This window comes from Geotrypetes seraphini, chromosome 7, assembly GCF_902459505.1.
Source record: "Geotrypetes seraphini chromosome 7, aGeoSer1.1, whole genome shotgun sequence".
NCBI lineage: Eukaryota > Metazoa > Chordata > Amphibia > Gymnophiona > Dermophiidae > Geotrypetes > Geotrypetes seraphini.
In genome coordinates, this window is record NC_047090.1 from 35,772,502 (window position 1) to 35,789,741 (window position 17,240).

The 17,240-nt window shown below is 45.4% G+C and overlaps 1 protein-coding gene across 4 annotated transcripts in view; it reads right to left on the minus strand.

Moving 5' to 3' along the window:
- LRRIQ1 (leucine rich repeats and IQ motif containing 1) overlaps window positions 1-17,240 on the minus strand; it is a 289,414-nt gene that overhangs the window by 86,783 nt on the left and 185,391 nt on the right. The gene's annotated exons all lie outside the window — the stretch shown is intronic.

Here is a 17,240-nt window from a genome sequence, read left to right on the forward strand (position 1 = left end):
TAACATAATTCTCCAAATGTGGTCTTACCAACCACTTGTACAGGGAAGGGGGCAAAGCTTTATTAGTGGCCAAAAAGTGTATCCTTACTCATTGGTTAAAGGAGGTTGCCACCGTGTTCTGGTACTGGCAAAACAAAATTCATACTTTAATGATTTGGGAGTCCCAGAGCGCTAAGTGGACATTAAAGACAACAAGAGCCTGTCTTTTGGTTTGGAATGGATACCTCTCTGTGCTATCGCCGAGGGTGCATAGTTTAGTCTTGAATAGCTTTTAGGATTAATTTAGGAATGTCACAAAATCAGGGGTCAATAGTTAGGTGGGATAGCTTGTGGGAGGGAGGGTGAAAGAGGAGGGTTTATTTTTTTGAGGGGCGGTGTGGAAGATTATATGTTGTTGGATATTTAATAACCAGTTCTAGTACTGGTTCTACAATGTAATTTCTTTTTTGTTAATTTCCTTATCTATAACAGTACCACCTGCAGGGAGCTGGGGGAGAAGAAGTGAAGGGACTCCTGTGGAATATACGTAACTGTTTTGGTTCTTTTCAGTATAATTTCCTTAATGCTAAAGTGTATGGGTGGGTTTAGTTGAGTAAAGAGGGGTGGAAGGGAGAGATTAGCCAGGAGGGGGGTTGGATAATGGAGTTTATATGAAATAGGGTAGGAGGCTATAAGAAACTAGGCTTTCTGCTTTCAGTTTGCAAAAGCTATGATGTTTAACCGTTGGATTTATTTTTGGGGCACCTTTTCTTATAAGATGAACGGCTTTTTCAGTAGCTGTTGTGCTGAACATAGGGTATATGATAATCTTATACAGCTTTATTTATGCGTATTATTCGTCAATAAAAAGATTTCAGTTTAAAATGAAAACATTCTGCCATTTCAGACTATGCCATCAATATTCAAAGGTATCATAAGAACGTAAGCACTGCCATACTGCCCCAGTATGGCAGTGCTTACGTTCTTATGATACCCTTGGGGTAGACCCCGTTCTTATGATACTCTGGGGCAGACCAAAAGGTCCACCAAGCCCAGTATATTGTTTCCAACAATGGCCAATATATCAGAAAACAGGTACTAAGACCCTTAAAGAAAGTCTATCTAACTATCAAGATGCATGGCTGGGACTGCAAAAACTACATTTTTACACAAGATACATATAGAGCAAATGCAAGCAGTGTCTCACTTCCGGCTCACCACATATTAGCTTTCCCATGTATTCATCATTATAGGACCCCCAGGGACCCCTGAAGAAGACTTTTTATCGAAACGCGGACCGTGTTGGGTCCGGTTCACGGAAGTTTCGCCCCCCACATTTCGCCCCCCACATTTCGCCCCCGCACATTTCGCCCCCCGGATGTTTCGCCCCCCCACATTTCGCCCCCGCACATTTCGCCCCCCGGATGTTTCGCCCCCACACATTTCGCCCCCCCACATTTCGCCCCCACATTTCGCCCCCCCCACATTTCGCCCCCACATTTCGCCCCCCCACATTTCGCCCCCATCTCGGAGCGCAAATCCTTACCTCGGAGCGCAAATCAGTCCAGCTACTGTTGTGAGCGCGAGAGAAGCCAAGGTGGGATCGAGGCTTCTGGAGAGATGCAATCAACTGCAGCATTAGACAGCTGTATTAGAGAAGGGTGGGATGTGTGTGCTGAACACGGCTACTTTCCCCTCCCCCCATACACGCCAGTGATTATCCAAGCAGGAGCACCTGGCCAAAAGCGAGACAGCGTCCCGCGAGAGCTGTTCGCGAGCGAAGCCTAGGGGGGGTAGGTCAGTCCAGCTACTGTTGTGAGCGCGAGAGAAGCCAAGGGGGGGGGGTAGGGAGACGAAGTCTGGGGATGAAGGGGGATCGGGGCTTGGGCCGAAAGGGAACATGAGCGAAGCCAAGGGGGGGTAGGTTTGCTTTGGAGGGCCAAGCTGTTCATGCTCCTCCATTTCCCTTATTGATTTTTTTGTTGGGTTATCACCCTACCAATTGATTTCCCACCTCATTCAGCTCTCTAGTACATTACATCCAAATCTTCTAGCCCATATATGCCCATACAGTTCAATGTGGGTAACAAAAGAAGAACTATACAAATTAAACTGCTTCCTAGACTACAAATGTCTAGCTGATGGAAAAGTTAATAATACCTGGTTTCCAAGACCATGCATAATGTTTCCATTTAATCACTGAAAATAAATTTGCATATATTCTGGTAAATTACCCTACAATGCCTTGTGAGCTCAAATGAAGATCCTTCAAAATAAACTCTTATCATAAACAGAAAGCCAGCAAAGCTCAAAAAAGTGGTTATCATGTTTAAATATAAAATAAATCAGTTTGACAGCTGCATTCTGTACTAACTGCAGCCTGTGTTTCAAAAATTTCAAGCAACCAATGATTACATAAACTGGATTACAACAGTCTAGCTGTGATAACACTAAAGATTGAACAAGTAAATTAACACTGGCAGGTCAAAATATTTTTGAACAATTCTTAAGCAACAGATAATGTGGGAATAGGGAACACACCTATTTCTATATCCTAAACTAAACTAAACCAAACCTTAAGTTTGTATACCGCATCATCTCAACAACTGTAGAGCTGTACTTCTACGCTTAATATCTGGAGTGCGCCATTAAAAGCTTGGAAAGTGTAAATTATTTGGTTACAACATAGAAACAAAAAAAATGAAGGCAGATAAAGTCTATCTAGTCTGCTTATCAGTAAGGGATGTGACTAGCTAACAAGTTCAGCAGTAGTAAGTAGCCATATCACACCCACAACCCACCACCAGAAACTAAAGAGCAACAGTCTGATAAGAGCCAATCCTTCTGGATTAGCATCTATCACGGGAAACTGCGGACTGCTTTCTTGAAGGCTCTAACCCAGTGGTCTCAAACTCACGGCTTGGAGGCCACATGCGGCCCACCAGGTACTATTTTGAGGCCGCAGTCTGTACTAGTGCTGCCCGCTCTTTGCAGCATCCTCCGGCTTCCCCCCTGGCCTTCTGCTCTTACCTTCAGATAATTACTGCAGCCTGCAGAGATGATTGCCAGTGCTGTAGCGATCCTTAAAGGGTGCCATCGTCCTCAGCAGCACGTTCCCGCCCCTGATGTCAAAGGAGGGGTGGGACCGCAGCAGAGAAAACGTGCTGCGGAGGCTGATGGCAACCTGCAAGGAACGCTACAGCACCGGTGATCCTCTCTGCAGGCTGGGTAATCTTTTATGCACCATGAAGAATATGCGCTCCCTGTGAAGAGTGCACACCATTTGCAGAGAGCATATATTGGGCATGACCTGGATTGGCCACTGTTGGAAACAAGAGGCTGGGCTAAAACAGGATTTATTTTTTTAATTTTTTACTGTGCTAAACAAAACAGTCAAATAACATTCAAATAACAAGTAAAATGAAATACAGTGATAAAGTGAACAAAAACTAACCTGTCAAATGAAATAACAGTCCAAACACAACACAGTCAAATAACAAGTAAAATGAAATACAGTGAACGTCAATCAAAATTCAAAATTGTATGCTATTCCTCTGAGATAGTCGATCAAATTTCGATTGTCCAAGTCCTCCACAATACGCAGAATTCTTGCAGAAATAGCCGCGTATTTCTTGTTTCGCGCATTGACAGGATTGCCTGCTATAATCTGCGTGATTTCAAAATTGTGAAGTCCTTGCTGTCTTTTCAAGCAGTTGATGAAGCGGTATATATTGGGGAAAAGTGAGCCGCAGGTTTCTTGAAAGCTGCGATGCCAGCCCTCGACGTCATTATTCGTCCGATGTTGGCCTTTCAACGTTCGTTGATGAACATTCCAAAACACAACTGGAAACAATGGATTCTGGCGTCCTCTTCGGTTCATTCGACCAATGTAGGTGTCCTCGAAATAGTTGGCAATGGGTAGTGCTTCTTCTGGAAATTTGGGATCTTCCAGCAGCTCTTCAAATGATTGCACAACACTGGCCGGAGGCAGAAAAGCAAGAGCTGGTATCATGCGGATCCACTGTGCAAATTCGTGGTCATTTTGGTAGCGCACTTTCAATCCTTCATTCTGAACTCTTCGCCATATTGACTGCGACAAGTGGAAGAAGCAGCCTGTTTTCTCCATGTTAGGAAACTCGATTTCAAACGCTTGAATTGCAGCTTGTTCAAAATCGGTCATCAACTGCTTCGGTTGGAGACCTGGCTGCATATTCTTAAGCTGCTGCAGCATCTGTCGATAGGTTGTTCGGGTCTTGTTCGGCAACAGCGCGTACAATGCTGGAATGATGACACCACCGTGAACTGCATGGATCGTATAAAGCTGCTCGAACAAAGCTGGTGCAGTAGAAAACGTGCCATCAGCGAACCATTCACTGCTCTGTGCCAACAAGTGGAGATTATCCCTCGTTCCAAATATCAATATTCGGCTGGTTCCAGCCCCTGAATAAAAATAAAAATAATTTAGGCATAAATTTAGGCGGTGGATGGAGGAAACCCCTCAGTTGGGACGGTACATACATGGGCTTTTCAAAGTCCAAAAAAGGGTCAGAAATAGTCAGGGGTGCAGAAAAAACAACATTTTTCGACGAGCTCTATTCGCTGGCATCAAAAAATTCCAAAATACAAAAAAAAAAAATTTTTCTTCATTTTTTGGAGCTATTACGTTAATGGAATGTTTCACAAATTCTACTAAAATTGTACCAAGTAATTTAGTAAAATTACATGTGGAATATTATATAGCAACAATAATTCAAGATAAAGCTTAAAACGGCTTAGAAAACTAAGACATACTTGTTTGATCAATTCTAATAAATTAAGAAATTTTGGGCCATTTTATGTGCCACAAAGTGATATAAAATGCGAGCAAATAACGCCTACATGTACGAGTACATAATGCTAATAGCTTGAAAAGAAAAGTTTACCCGAGTCCCACAAAAGAAATTGCTGTTGGACGCCATTGATAATGATCTCCTGAAATTCTGGCGGGATGACGAGTTGATCAACGGTTTGAGGCAGCCGCGGCATACCCTTGGCTTGTCTTGACGATCGAATTGATCTCTTTAGCGAATCTTTTCTAGGCAGAAGCGCTCCAACGTTTGCATGGCTGCCTGAAATGACCTCACTAAGAATCTGCTGTGGCGTCTCCTGTGTCGACCTTGCCCTGGAAGTAACTTCATTGATTAATCGAACTACTTCAGGCCTTGCTGCCTGTGCTGCATGATTATGTATATTTACGATTTTCACAACTTCGCCATCAATTCCTTCAGTCCAAACGCGTCCTTTACACCTTGACCGCTTTTCGCATACCCAAATAGCATGTCTGTCATCTGCTGTTCGTTTAGAGAATACATAAATATGATTTTCGTAAACTAGCTTCTTCTTGCCACGCTTTGAAAGAACTGATTCCATAACAAAATAAATCACTACACAGATCAGTTAATCAGGAAATCGAAAGGACTAAATGACCAAGAGGCAAGAACATGTCATATTTATAGAAGCTCTGGTGAATTTTGCAAAGTCATTGGCGCCAGATTGGCCGAATTTAGCTCTGGCGACTATACATACATTTCGCCCACGCACCTTTCGCCCCTGAGCATTTTCCCCTACTTCAGGCCTTGCTGCACTTATCAGCGCGCTCCAGCGGGATAATATCATGTTCCCTTTCGGCAGACCTGCGGCTCGTCGGAGGCGGCGTACGCTCGCGGGACGCTGTCTGGCTCTGGCCTTGGGCCCGATCCCCCTTCATTCCCATGCTTCGACTCCCTACCCCCCCTTGGCTTCGCTCAGCTCATGTTCCCTTTCGGCCCAAGCCCCGATCCCCCTTCATCCCTTTCCGATGTCTTGCTCTGGCCTTGGGCCCGATCCCCCTTCATTCCCATGCTTCGACTCCCTACCCCCCCTTGGCTTCGCTCAGCTCATGTTCCCTTTCGGCCCAAGCCCCGATCCCCCTTCATCCCTTTCCGATGTCTTGCTCTGGCGTTGGGCCCGATCCCCCTTCATTCCCATGCTTCGACTCCCTACCCCCCCTTGGCTTCGCTCAGCTCATGTTCCCTTTCGGCCCAAGCCCCGATCCCCCTTCATCCCTTTCCGCTGTCTCGCTCTGGCCTTGGGCCCGATCCCCCTTCATCCCCAGGCTTCGACTCCCTACCCCCCCTTGGCTTCGCTCAGCTCATGTTCCCTTTCGGCCCAAGCCCCGATCCCCCTTCATCCCTTTCCGCTGTCTCGCTCTGGCCTTGGGCCCGATCCCCCTTCATCCCCAGGCTTCGACTCCCTACCCCCCCTCGATCCCCCTTCATCTCTTTGCGCTGTCTCTCCCAATCCCCGATCCCCCTTCATCCCTTTCCGCTGTCTCGCTCTGGCCTTGGGCCCGATCCCCCTTCATCCCCAGGCTTCGCCTCCCTACCCCCCCTTGGCTTCGCTCAGCTCCTGTTCCCTTTCGGCCCAAGCCCCGATCCCCCTTCATCCCTTTCCGCTGTCTCGCTCTGGCCTTGGGCCCGATCCCCCTTCATCCCCAGGCTTCGACTCCCTACCCCCCCTCGATCCCCCTTCATCTCTTTGCGCTGTCTCTCCCAATCCCCGATCCCCCTTCATCCCTTTCCGCTTTCTCTCTCTGAGCTTGGGCCCGATCCCCCTTCATCACCAGGCTTCTCTCGCGCTCACAACTCCCTCCCCCCCTTGGCTTCGCACCCCCCCTTGGCTTCGCTCAGCTCATGTTCCCTTTCGGCCCAAGCCCCGATCCCCCTTCATCCCTTTCCGCTGTCTCGCTCTGGCCTTGGGCCCGATCCCCCTTCATCCCCAGGCTTCGACTCCCTACCCCCCCTTGGCTTCGCTCAGCTCATGTTCCCTTTCGGCCCAAGCCCCGATCCCCCTTCATCCCTTTCCGCTGTCTCGCTCTGGCCTTGGGCCCGATCCCCCTTCATCCCCAGGCTTCGACTCCCTCCCCCCCCTCGATCCCCCTTCATCTCTTTGCGCTGTCTCTCCCAATCCCCGATCCCCCTTCATCCCTTTCCGCTGTCTCGCTCTGGCCTTGGGCCCGATCCCCCTTCATCCCCAGGCTTCGACTCCCTACCCCCCCTTGGCTTCGCTCAGCTCATGTTCCCTTTCGGCCCAAGCCCCGATCCCCCTTCATCCCTTTCCGCTGTCTCGCTCTGGCCTTGGGCCCGATCCCCCTTCATCCCCAGGCTTCGACTCCCTACCCCCCCTCGATCCCCCTTCATCTCTTTGCGCTGTCTCTCCCAATCCCCGATCCCCCTTCATCCCTTTCCGCTTTCTCTCTCTGAGCTTGGGCCCGATCCCCCTTCATCACCAGGCTTCTCTCGCGCTCACAACTCCCTCCCCCCCTTGGCTTCGCACCCCCCCTTGGCTTCGCTCAGCTCATGTTCCCTTTCGGCCCAAGCCCCGATCCCCCTTCATCCCTTTCCGCTTTCTCTCTCTGAGCTTGGGCCCGATCCCCCTTCATCACCAGGCTTCGACTCCCTACCCCCCCTCGATCCCCCTTCATCTCTTTCCGCTGTCTCTCCCAATCCCCGATCCCCCTTCATCCCTTTCCGCTTTCTCTCTCTGAGCTTGGGCCCGATCCACCTTCATCACCAGGCTTCTCTCGCGCTCACAACTCCCTCCCCCCCTTGGCTTCGCACCCTTCGCCTTCGCCTTCGCACCCAAGCCCCGATGCCCCTTCATCCCTTTCCGCTGTCTCGCGGGAGTCCCTTCCGACTCCCTACGCCCCCACACAACTCCCTCCCCCCCTTGGCTTCGCTCGCGCACAGCTCTCGCAGGACGCAGGATGCTGTCTCACTTTGGCCAAGCCTCTCTCGCACTCACAACAGTAAGCGCTCCGAGGTAAGGATTTGCGCTCCGAGTCGGGGGCGAAATGTGTGGGGGCGAAATGTGGGGGCCAAATGTGTGGGGGCCAAATGTGTGGGGGCGAAACATCCGGGGGGCGAAATGTGTGGGGGCGAAATGTGTGGGGGCGAAATGTGTCGGGGGGCGAAATGTGGGGGGCGAAATGTGGGGGGCGAAATGTGGGGGGCGAACCTTCCGGATCCCGTTGGGTCCTGCATCCCTAGCGGACTAGGTCCTAGGACCTAGGTTTTTATGTGGATTACTTTACTTTTATGTGGATGATTTTATTTTATGTGGATGATATTAGTGTACCTTTGGAACTTTGACATTTTCAAATAAAGTCCATTGAGGAACATCGTCATTCCACAGAGTTTCTTTTGGTTAAATATAGAGTAATACCAGAATGATTAACAATGTGGTAGGTCACTTCCAGTCTGTGGGGGGGAGGGGGAACAAAGGTGCATTCTACCTGCATCTATGGTCCTTTATGTTGTATGGGGGAGGGATGGAGGAGGACTTGTAATTTGGATTACTACTACTACCAGTGCCTCTATTAATTATTCTATAGCACTACCAGATGCATGCAGCGCTGCACAGAGTCACAGAGAAGAAGACAGTCCCTGCTCGAAAAAGCTTACAATCTAAATAGGCAAGACAGACAAACAGGATGTCATGGATACAGTTAAGGGAAGACATGGGCAACTCCAGTCTTCGAGGGCCGGAATCCAAGCGGGTTTTCAGGATTTCCCCAATGAATATGCATGAAATCTATTTGCATGCAATGCTTTCAATGCATATTCATTGGGGAAATCCTGAAAACCCGATTGGATTCCAGCCCTCGAGGACTGGAGTTGCCCATGTCTGGTTAAGGGGAACGGTTAATCAGCTGGCTGGGTTGGAGAGCAGAGGAGTAGGGTTAAGGATTGAAGGCTATTTCAAAAAGGTGGGTTTTCAGTCTGCTCTTAAACAAGGGAAGAGAAGGGGCTTGACGGACAAACTCGGGTAATTTATTCCTGGCATAGGGGGCAGCTAGATGAAAGGAACGAAGGCTGGAATTGGCAGGAGAGGAGAAAAGTAAAGCTAAGAACGGCTTACCTGTTACCATGGTTCATGCCTCTCCTTCTTCATTTCTAGCACCTCCATAGATACTATGGCCAGTGAGAGGGAGGCCCCCTAAGCTTGCTCAGTTCTACCCAGCCCCACCCAGCCCACCCCCTCAACCTGTTGTCGTGCTCAGAGTCATGTTGAGAGGGCATCTGTGCATGTGTGATGCAATGTCACCCGCATGTGCGCATGTGCGTAATGTCATCGTGTTGCAAACCCCCATGCGCAGATGCCCTCCCAATGCGGTCCCTAGCTGGAGGTTTTTTCAAAACCCGGACAATGTGCTGGGTTTTGAAAAGCCATCTGGACGCCCGGACATGTCCTCTAAAAAGAGGGCATGTTCGGGTAAAATCCGGACATCTGGTAACCCTACTGATGGCTTTTTTCAAATCCTGCATCTCTCTGTTTCTAGACAGTTGGGCAGTGAGCCGCATGGCTCATCTCTCCTGGATATATTTCTCTGATTCCTCCTCAGGCTCATCATATCTTTCTTCTCTGTGCAATCCCACCCTCCTTCCTGTTTTTTCTTGCCAGAAATGGTGTCATCATTCTTTGTCACTGCTAGTTCAGGCAGTAAATCTGACACCATTTTATTGGAAATGTTTTTATAAGGATGAGGTGTGGAGGGCGGTTATATGAGGAAAGCAGGGGTTACAGCAAAGAGATTGTTGGCTTTGGGGGCAGGAGAGCTGCTTAAGCCGCTGGAATTCACAGCTGGAGCATGTCTGGGAGGGCTGGTTCCCTAGTTTGGATGAAGAGGAGTGAACAGGGCTCATGAAACCTGGGTGGTTGAAGGGACCCACTGTGGGATTGTAGCACCCTGGGTAAATGCCCAAGTGAGCGTTGGGAGAGGAGAGACGGGAGTAGGAGTAAAGTGGAAGAGCAAACTGTTTAACCCTTTATTTGGCATTATGGAAGATCTGCATCTCCAAATGCCTGTTACTTGACATCAAGTTACGTAAAGTAGTTGTTTCACCATCTGCCAATTAAAGGGTTAAGAGGTGTGTTTGTTAGGGCTTGGATTTAAGAGTAGAATTGCTCTTATAAAAGTGTCTGTCTCAATGGTAATGTAGTAAATGACGACATGGAAAGACCAGCAGGCCCATCCAATTTGCTCAGAATGAAACTCACTCAAGATTGTTGCAGTTGTCCGGTCTCGCCGCATCTGGGTAGGCAGAACCGACGTTTCAGCCATCATGCTGTTCACGGTGCCTTTGGACCGTAACTGTCCTTATAAGGCAGTGTATCTCAAACTGTGTGCCGAGATTCCAAGTGTGCCTCCTGAGATTCCAAGTGTGCCGCGAAGGAGGAAGAGAGGTGTCTGCCAGCTGACTTCCCCATGCGGTACGGCGCCAGCGCTGCCCGATTTGCCGAAGGCCTGCATGTTTCCCCCTTCTCTCTAGCGTCCTCCGGCTTCCCCTCTGAACTCCCCGTCTCACCTTTAAAGCTAATTACAGCAGCCTGCAGAGTATATGTGCTGTGTATATGAAAAATGAATGGAAAAAACTGTATTACAATTATTAAGGGGATGGGATCTTGGGCAGAACTTGAGTGGGCCTAGGGAGGTCTGTGGTTGGGGTACTCAGTTGGTATTTGTTAGACTTAGGGGGTACTTAGCTTGAAGTAATTGAGAAACAGCTGGCGCCAGTGCCTCTCCTTCTCTCCAGCCTTCTTCCCTGCTGGAATCCCCTACTGGCGTCTCAGGACCCATCTGCAGGGCCTCTGCATGTGCACGGATGTCGACGTGATAATGTCAAGCATATGCATGATGTCATCACGGCGACGTCCGCACACTTCTGAGTGCCTCAAGCCGTGGCCACTACCTTTAGTGTGCACCGGCTCGAGAAAGTTTGAGATACTATTATAAGGACTAAAGACCTTTTTCCACGGCAATCTTTCCCTTTTCTGTCTCTTTTTTTCTCTGAATATTGTAGTTCTTACCCACTTCCCTTTTGTTTGTGTTTGTCTTGTGGATAAAGTTGCTTGTTGTACTAACAATCCCTTGGGATGTCTCTCATTGTTAATTTTATAACCCTGTTTTACCATATTTGTACTTTGTATAGAGGTCTCCAACAAAACAGGCAAAAGGCTCTCCTGTCTGAATAATTCCCAGCTCTGCATCCAGATAATGTTATGGGGGGAGGGCACTGCTCCCTCTATGCAGGGTGGGAGTCCTCCAACAGCATTGCTGCCAGTAGGGGGTGCTGTTTTGCAATCACATTTTCAATAGTGAGGGACAAGCAAGCTCTGCAGGACTCCAAGTGATTGAAAACACAGTACTGAAGCAACCCTCCCCCCCAACACACACACTAGCAGCAATAAAGCTGGAGGACTCCTGCTCAGCTTAGAGGGAACAGTGCTGGGGGTCTATAGTGCTTTTCATTGGCATTATAAGGATAATGTTGTTGAAAACCTGTGGATAAGTATATTTGAATATCAAGTCTTTATTTTATTTTTGCTCCAGAGTCTCCATCGGCTCCCGGTTTATTTTAGAGTTCAATTCAAATGTGCTTGTGTTGTCTTTAAAATCCTATATGGTATCTTTACTCCTCTCCTTCCTTTATCTTGGAACGTTTACAGATTCTCCTTTGCAAGAGGTAATCAACAATTTAAATTATCTCTTCCTTCCAAGAAAGGGATTACAGGAGTCAAGATTTTTAGTCAATCTCTGATTTTTAAGTTTTCTCAACTTTGGAATGATCTTTCACTCATTTTAAGGAGTTCTGGTTCATTTCAACTTTTTCATAAATCTTTAAAAACCATTTTATTTGCTAAACACTTTGAAAATTAATCTTCTGAAACTTAGGGCTCCTTTTACGAAGGTATGCTAAGCGTTTAGCGCACGCACCGGATTAGCGCGCTAGCCGAAAATCTACCACCTGCTCAAAAGGAGGCGGTAATGGCTAGCGCGCAGCAATTTAGCGCGCGCTATTCCACACATTAAGTCCCTAACGCGCCTTTGTAAAAGGAGTCCTTAGTCTTATTCTTTATGGATTTTATTTAAGTTAACTATTGTAAACCGAGTCGAGCTTTCTTGGAATGATGTCTCGATATATAAAGCCAAGCCTTAGATTAATTGTGTTGACATAGTTGTTTCAAAAAATTTTTTGTTCCCTGCTCCATAGCCGTTTTGAGTGGAGTATACAAAATGGAAAACAAATAAAAACAAATAATAAAAAACCATGAAAATTCTTTTTAAAACACATTTTACTTAAATTTTGTTTTCTCCCATGGTATTGCTCTTTCCTAAACAACTTATTGACCCTTTCAAAGTTGCTAGAAGAATCTGGATAAATAAACAAAGGACATTGCCTTAATAAATAATACTAACCTCAAAGTTCCCTAAAATATTTATATTAATTCAGACTCAAACTAACGGCCCCTCTTTGCAGTGCACAGAAGCTGAAGTTGATAGAATTGGCACATGGGTGAACGGAGTATTCTAGTCGCACAGTAATCAAGTGTTCTTGGTTCATTAAATAAAGATGATATCAAAAGCCCCAGGACATATGCTGGAAATGATTAACCAGGGCCCCCATTACATCCTACTATGTCAAGAATATACTTTGAATGTCATAATACCATTAAAAGAGCAGACCAAAATGAAAATGGATGAGGAGTAAAACAAATCCTGAGTGACTTCGGGAATTAACTGACATCAAATGAATATAAAAAAAGTTCAGAATGTAGTTAGAATATCCTTAGGGTATTAGCCCGGTAGATCTCTCTTATCTCACTGTAGATATCCCCATAAATTAACCCCTTCATCTACCTAAAATATACTATTATAACTATTCACAAATGCTACCCTAATTGTGTAAACCTAGAGGGCAATAATCAAAGTTGTTTGTTTTTTTTGGGGGGGGGGATTTTTTTTTTTTTTTGGGGGGGGGGGTTATGTAGGTAGATGCATGTTTTGCTTATCTCTCGTTTTAATTATTCCAGCTCAGGGAAGTTACACATGAAGATTTCATTTTGAAACCAACTTCGATATTTTAATGCATGCATTTTGCACTTGTACAAAATATGTGAATATTTTAGAACCTGCATAAATGTCTGCTGGCAGAAATTCCATGAGAAGTCTCCCTTTGAAAATGAGCTGCAGGTCTACGGGTTGATTTGTAATTGCCTTCGTTTGTGCTCATAAATAAGCCAGTTTACAAAAACATCCAAGACTGCTGCATGCTTAATATGCAATCACTAAAGGGTATAAAGTCTTTAGAGGACAATATTCACAGAGAACCGGCCGGCCAACTAAGGATTAATCCATTTAGATTCAACTTTGAAAACGAACTGGACTAACCAGCTAAATTTAGCTCCTCAATTTCATCAGATCAATGCTTTTGAATGTAAGGCCCATAGTCCAGTGGCAGCCTCACCCCTCGTTGCCTTTTATAGACAGCTCATTATTTATAATGTGGGATTCTTTTCATGCCAAGTAAAACCATCAGTGGCCCACATGGCTGAAAAGTAGGGAAGTTTCTGTGTGGGCCAATGACTAAGATGAGAAAGGAAGGAGGCTTGTAAGCTGGTGAAGGCCAATGATGGAAAAGAAGTGGAGTTAACAGGCCTACCTGGCTGAATTGGATCAGTGGGCAAGTCAATGGGATGCCATGAGGAAAGGAGACATCCTGTACTGCTGTTGAGGAAATACTAAAGGGGCCAAATGGACCAGGAAAAGCTAACAGAATAGATCAGCTGCTGCCTAGTTGGAATTTAGTTCAAAGAAACAGAGGCTTCTAATTAGAATTACCAGATTCCCCCAAAGGAAAATCCGGACCCATTGCCATGCCCACATGCCCGCCTTGTGCATCCCACCCAGCTCCACCCCTGTCCCCAGATGGCATTCTTGCATGCGATGTGATGACATCACCTCATTGCGTCCACACAGATGCCTCCTCCCGACGTGATTTTGACAGGAAGCTTTTCAAAATCTGGACAAAATGCCAGGTTTTGAAAAGCTGTCTGGACCCCCGGACATGTTCTCAAAAAGGAGGGTGTGCCTGGGGAAATCCAGACATCTGATAACCCTACTTCTAATGAGGGTGGATAGGGTAGAAGGGGTGAAAAGGCTTCTGCTGTGAAATGGAGATAGGGTTGAGAGTGCAGTGTTGGGGCAATTTATAAGCTGGTGCTCTAGGGTGGTTGAGGAAGCTGAGAGACTATTGATGTGGGGAAGGTGGATAGGAGGAAATAAGAGGCTGCTGCCGTCATGGTGTAGGAGTTGGGGCTTAAAGAGGGAGACAGGCTGGAGTTAAAGAAAGATATTGAGACTGGAAAAAGGGTTGAGGGATGAGAGAGAAAGAGAGATCACAGAGGACAGAATGGGTGAATTGAGGAGATCTGTGGAACAGGTAGAGAAAGAAAGAGAGAGAACAAGGGGTGCAAGTAAAGTCATGGCTGATTTTCTGCATCAAGGGGTGCTTATCTGATGTCAGAAACAGAACCCAGTAAGCATATCTTTTTGTTAAAAAAAAAAAAGTTTGCTAGAGAAATATTTGTGTATGTACAATAACATATCTAGGGAAAAAAAATTTTTAAACCCCACAAAAAACACAAACCCTGCTGCATTACAACCTTTAGGGTACTTGAAAAAAGCACTTCTATAATGGCTACTTTACAAAAAGCCACACTGATGGGTCACATGATCTGTGTTAAGTGCAGAGTTGTACGATTCTTCCTGAGCTGTCCAGGAAATCGGAGCAGGCAGTGTGGTTCCCAAGAACTTCCAGATCTGCTGTTTTCCACTAAATAGGGAGATGTGTAGGTTGAGAGCTCATTATAAAAGGCAATTTTCAAAGGTCTTTCTCCTTATTAAAAAGCATCGAGTCTCTTCTGTTGGGTTTGACAAGTTTATGCCATCATTCTTGCACAAAAAAAATGCATATCAAGACATTTTGTAGCTTTCACTCAAACACCATAGTGCTTCCTTTGACCCTTTGGATATCACATGAAAAAATGCTGGCTTGCTTCCTGGCCATGGTCCAAAAATATTCAAAGCAAAGTCAAAGGTGACATTTTTTAAACAAATAAAAATACAGGCAGGAAAAATAAAATGCCACCAGCCATATGTACTGCTGAAACTTAAAACTACTAAGACTAAGAGAAATAAAACAACAGAAGTTCAATGAGAAAAATGTCTTCAGCTAGCTGAGAAAGAGACAGAAGTCCAAAATAAGGCTAAAGGCCTAAAATGGCTTAACCAGTTATCCATCAAGATATTCCCCTTTTTTTGATGGATCCTGAGTAGAATTAAACTAGATACATGCTTAGGGCTTAAAAGACCCTCAAATGTGCTAATTCGATGGCTCCCAAGGTAAAAGGAAAAGACGGTGCATTGTTTATGTAGGTTTCTAACTGTACATTGTATTAAGAGTCTGATGATATTCAAATTAGTTTGGGGTCCATTGACGTCTTTTGTAGATTTGCTATAGTTGTCCTTTATCTTTCATTGTTTTTTTACCCACACATCCAAGGGGGTGAGAGCGGGAGGGGGGTATATCTTTTGTTTTGGTATTATTCCTGATGGTAATGATGGATGGGGAAGGGAATTTTTATCTTTTGTATAGATACTGATTGATTATAAGTGCTTGGTTGATTATCATTATTTGTATATAAATTGTATTGTACTTTGTTGGCATTAAAAACTAAATAAAGTTAAAAAAAAAAAGAGTCTGATGATATATAGTTGATATGGGACTTCATTTTTTAAAGCAGAGATATACAAAATATCATAGGTTAATAAGGTACTTTATGTATATACAGTACATGGTTTGAAAAAGTGCTCCATGATGTATTTTAGTCTGTTTTGATCTATTGCTACATTTTTATTAAGTTTGTTTTCATTGGTCTTATTAAGGGCCAATATTTAGCACTTATTATATCCATCTTTATTTTCTCTTCTTTATTAATTTCCAGGTACTTTAGTTAGATTGTGAGCCTTCGGGACAGTAAGGGAATTTTTTAAGTACCTTCTTACTTCTCATTTATAATCTTAATGTATATTTTCTTCAAACCACTTAGAACCTAACGGATGTAGCGGTATATAAGAAATAAATTACATTACATTACATTACATTAACTGCTTAACTTCAGTGGCCATATTGGACTGCATAAAACACAGTCCTATCTTTTATGCGATGCCATTTAGGCAGTTAAGTACTGAATATCATACTTAACCTGAATAATCAATACGGGTTACCCAGATTTGGCCCAACATTGAATTGCTGTAAACAACACTGCTACCAGCTGAATATCTATCCCATAACTATAAGAATTATTCAGTGAAAAGCCAGAAGGATGCTTGGGTGCTTAGGGAGAGGATTGGCGAGTACGGAAAGGGAAATACTGATGCCCCTGCTCGTATAAGACTCTGGTGAAACTTCATTTAAAATATTGTGTACAATTCTGGAGACTGCACCTTCAAAAAGATATAAAGAGTATAGAGTCAGTCTGGGGGAAGGCTACAAAAACGGTCAGTAGTCATCATAAGGGGTATGGGGACAGACCAAAAGATCTCAACATGTATACTTTGGAGGAAAGGCGGGAGAGAAGAGATAGGATAGAGATGTTTAATACCTACGTGGCATAAATATGCATGAGGCAAGTCTCTTTCAATTGAAAGGAAAATCCAGAGTGAGAGAGGGCCTAGAATGAGGTTAAGAGATGATAGGCTCCGGAGTAATCTAAGGAAATACTTTTTTACAGAAAGGATGGTAGATGCATGGAATAGTCTCCCAGTAGTGGTGGTGGAGACAGAGACTGTATCTGATTTCAAGAAAGCATGAGACAGGTATTTGGGATCTCTTAAGGAGGGGAGGAGATAGTGGATGCTGCAGATGGGCAGACTGGATGGGCTGTTTGGCCTTTATCTGCCATCAAATTTCTATGTTTCTATAACCATAAAGCTCTATGACCTCACAATGCAGGTATAAAAAGTCTTAGCCTATAGGGAGAGGAGATGCAAATGTTAAGAGCCTTAGCCAATAGGGAGAGGAGGAGATAGTGGATGCTCTGGATGGGCCATTTGGTCTTTATCTGTCATCATGATTATATGTTTCTAAATAAATTGCACTATGTTTAGGATTTATGTGGATTAGAAATTTTAAAATAAAGAGTAGGAAGGAGAGACCACAGCTATCATTGTATGCAGTGGTCTGTCCGTTTTCCCCACCCCCCTGTACACTGCCCTCCAACTGGCAGGTGGAGTGAGCAGTGGCGAAGGAGAGAGCGAGTGGCACCTGGGGTGGTGGCATCCCTCCCCCGCCCCTTCCCACCCCCCTACCATGCACGCAGCCCTCTTCCCTTCCTCCATA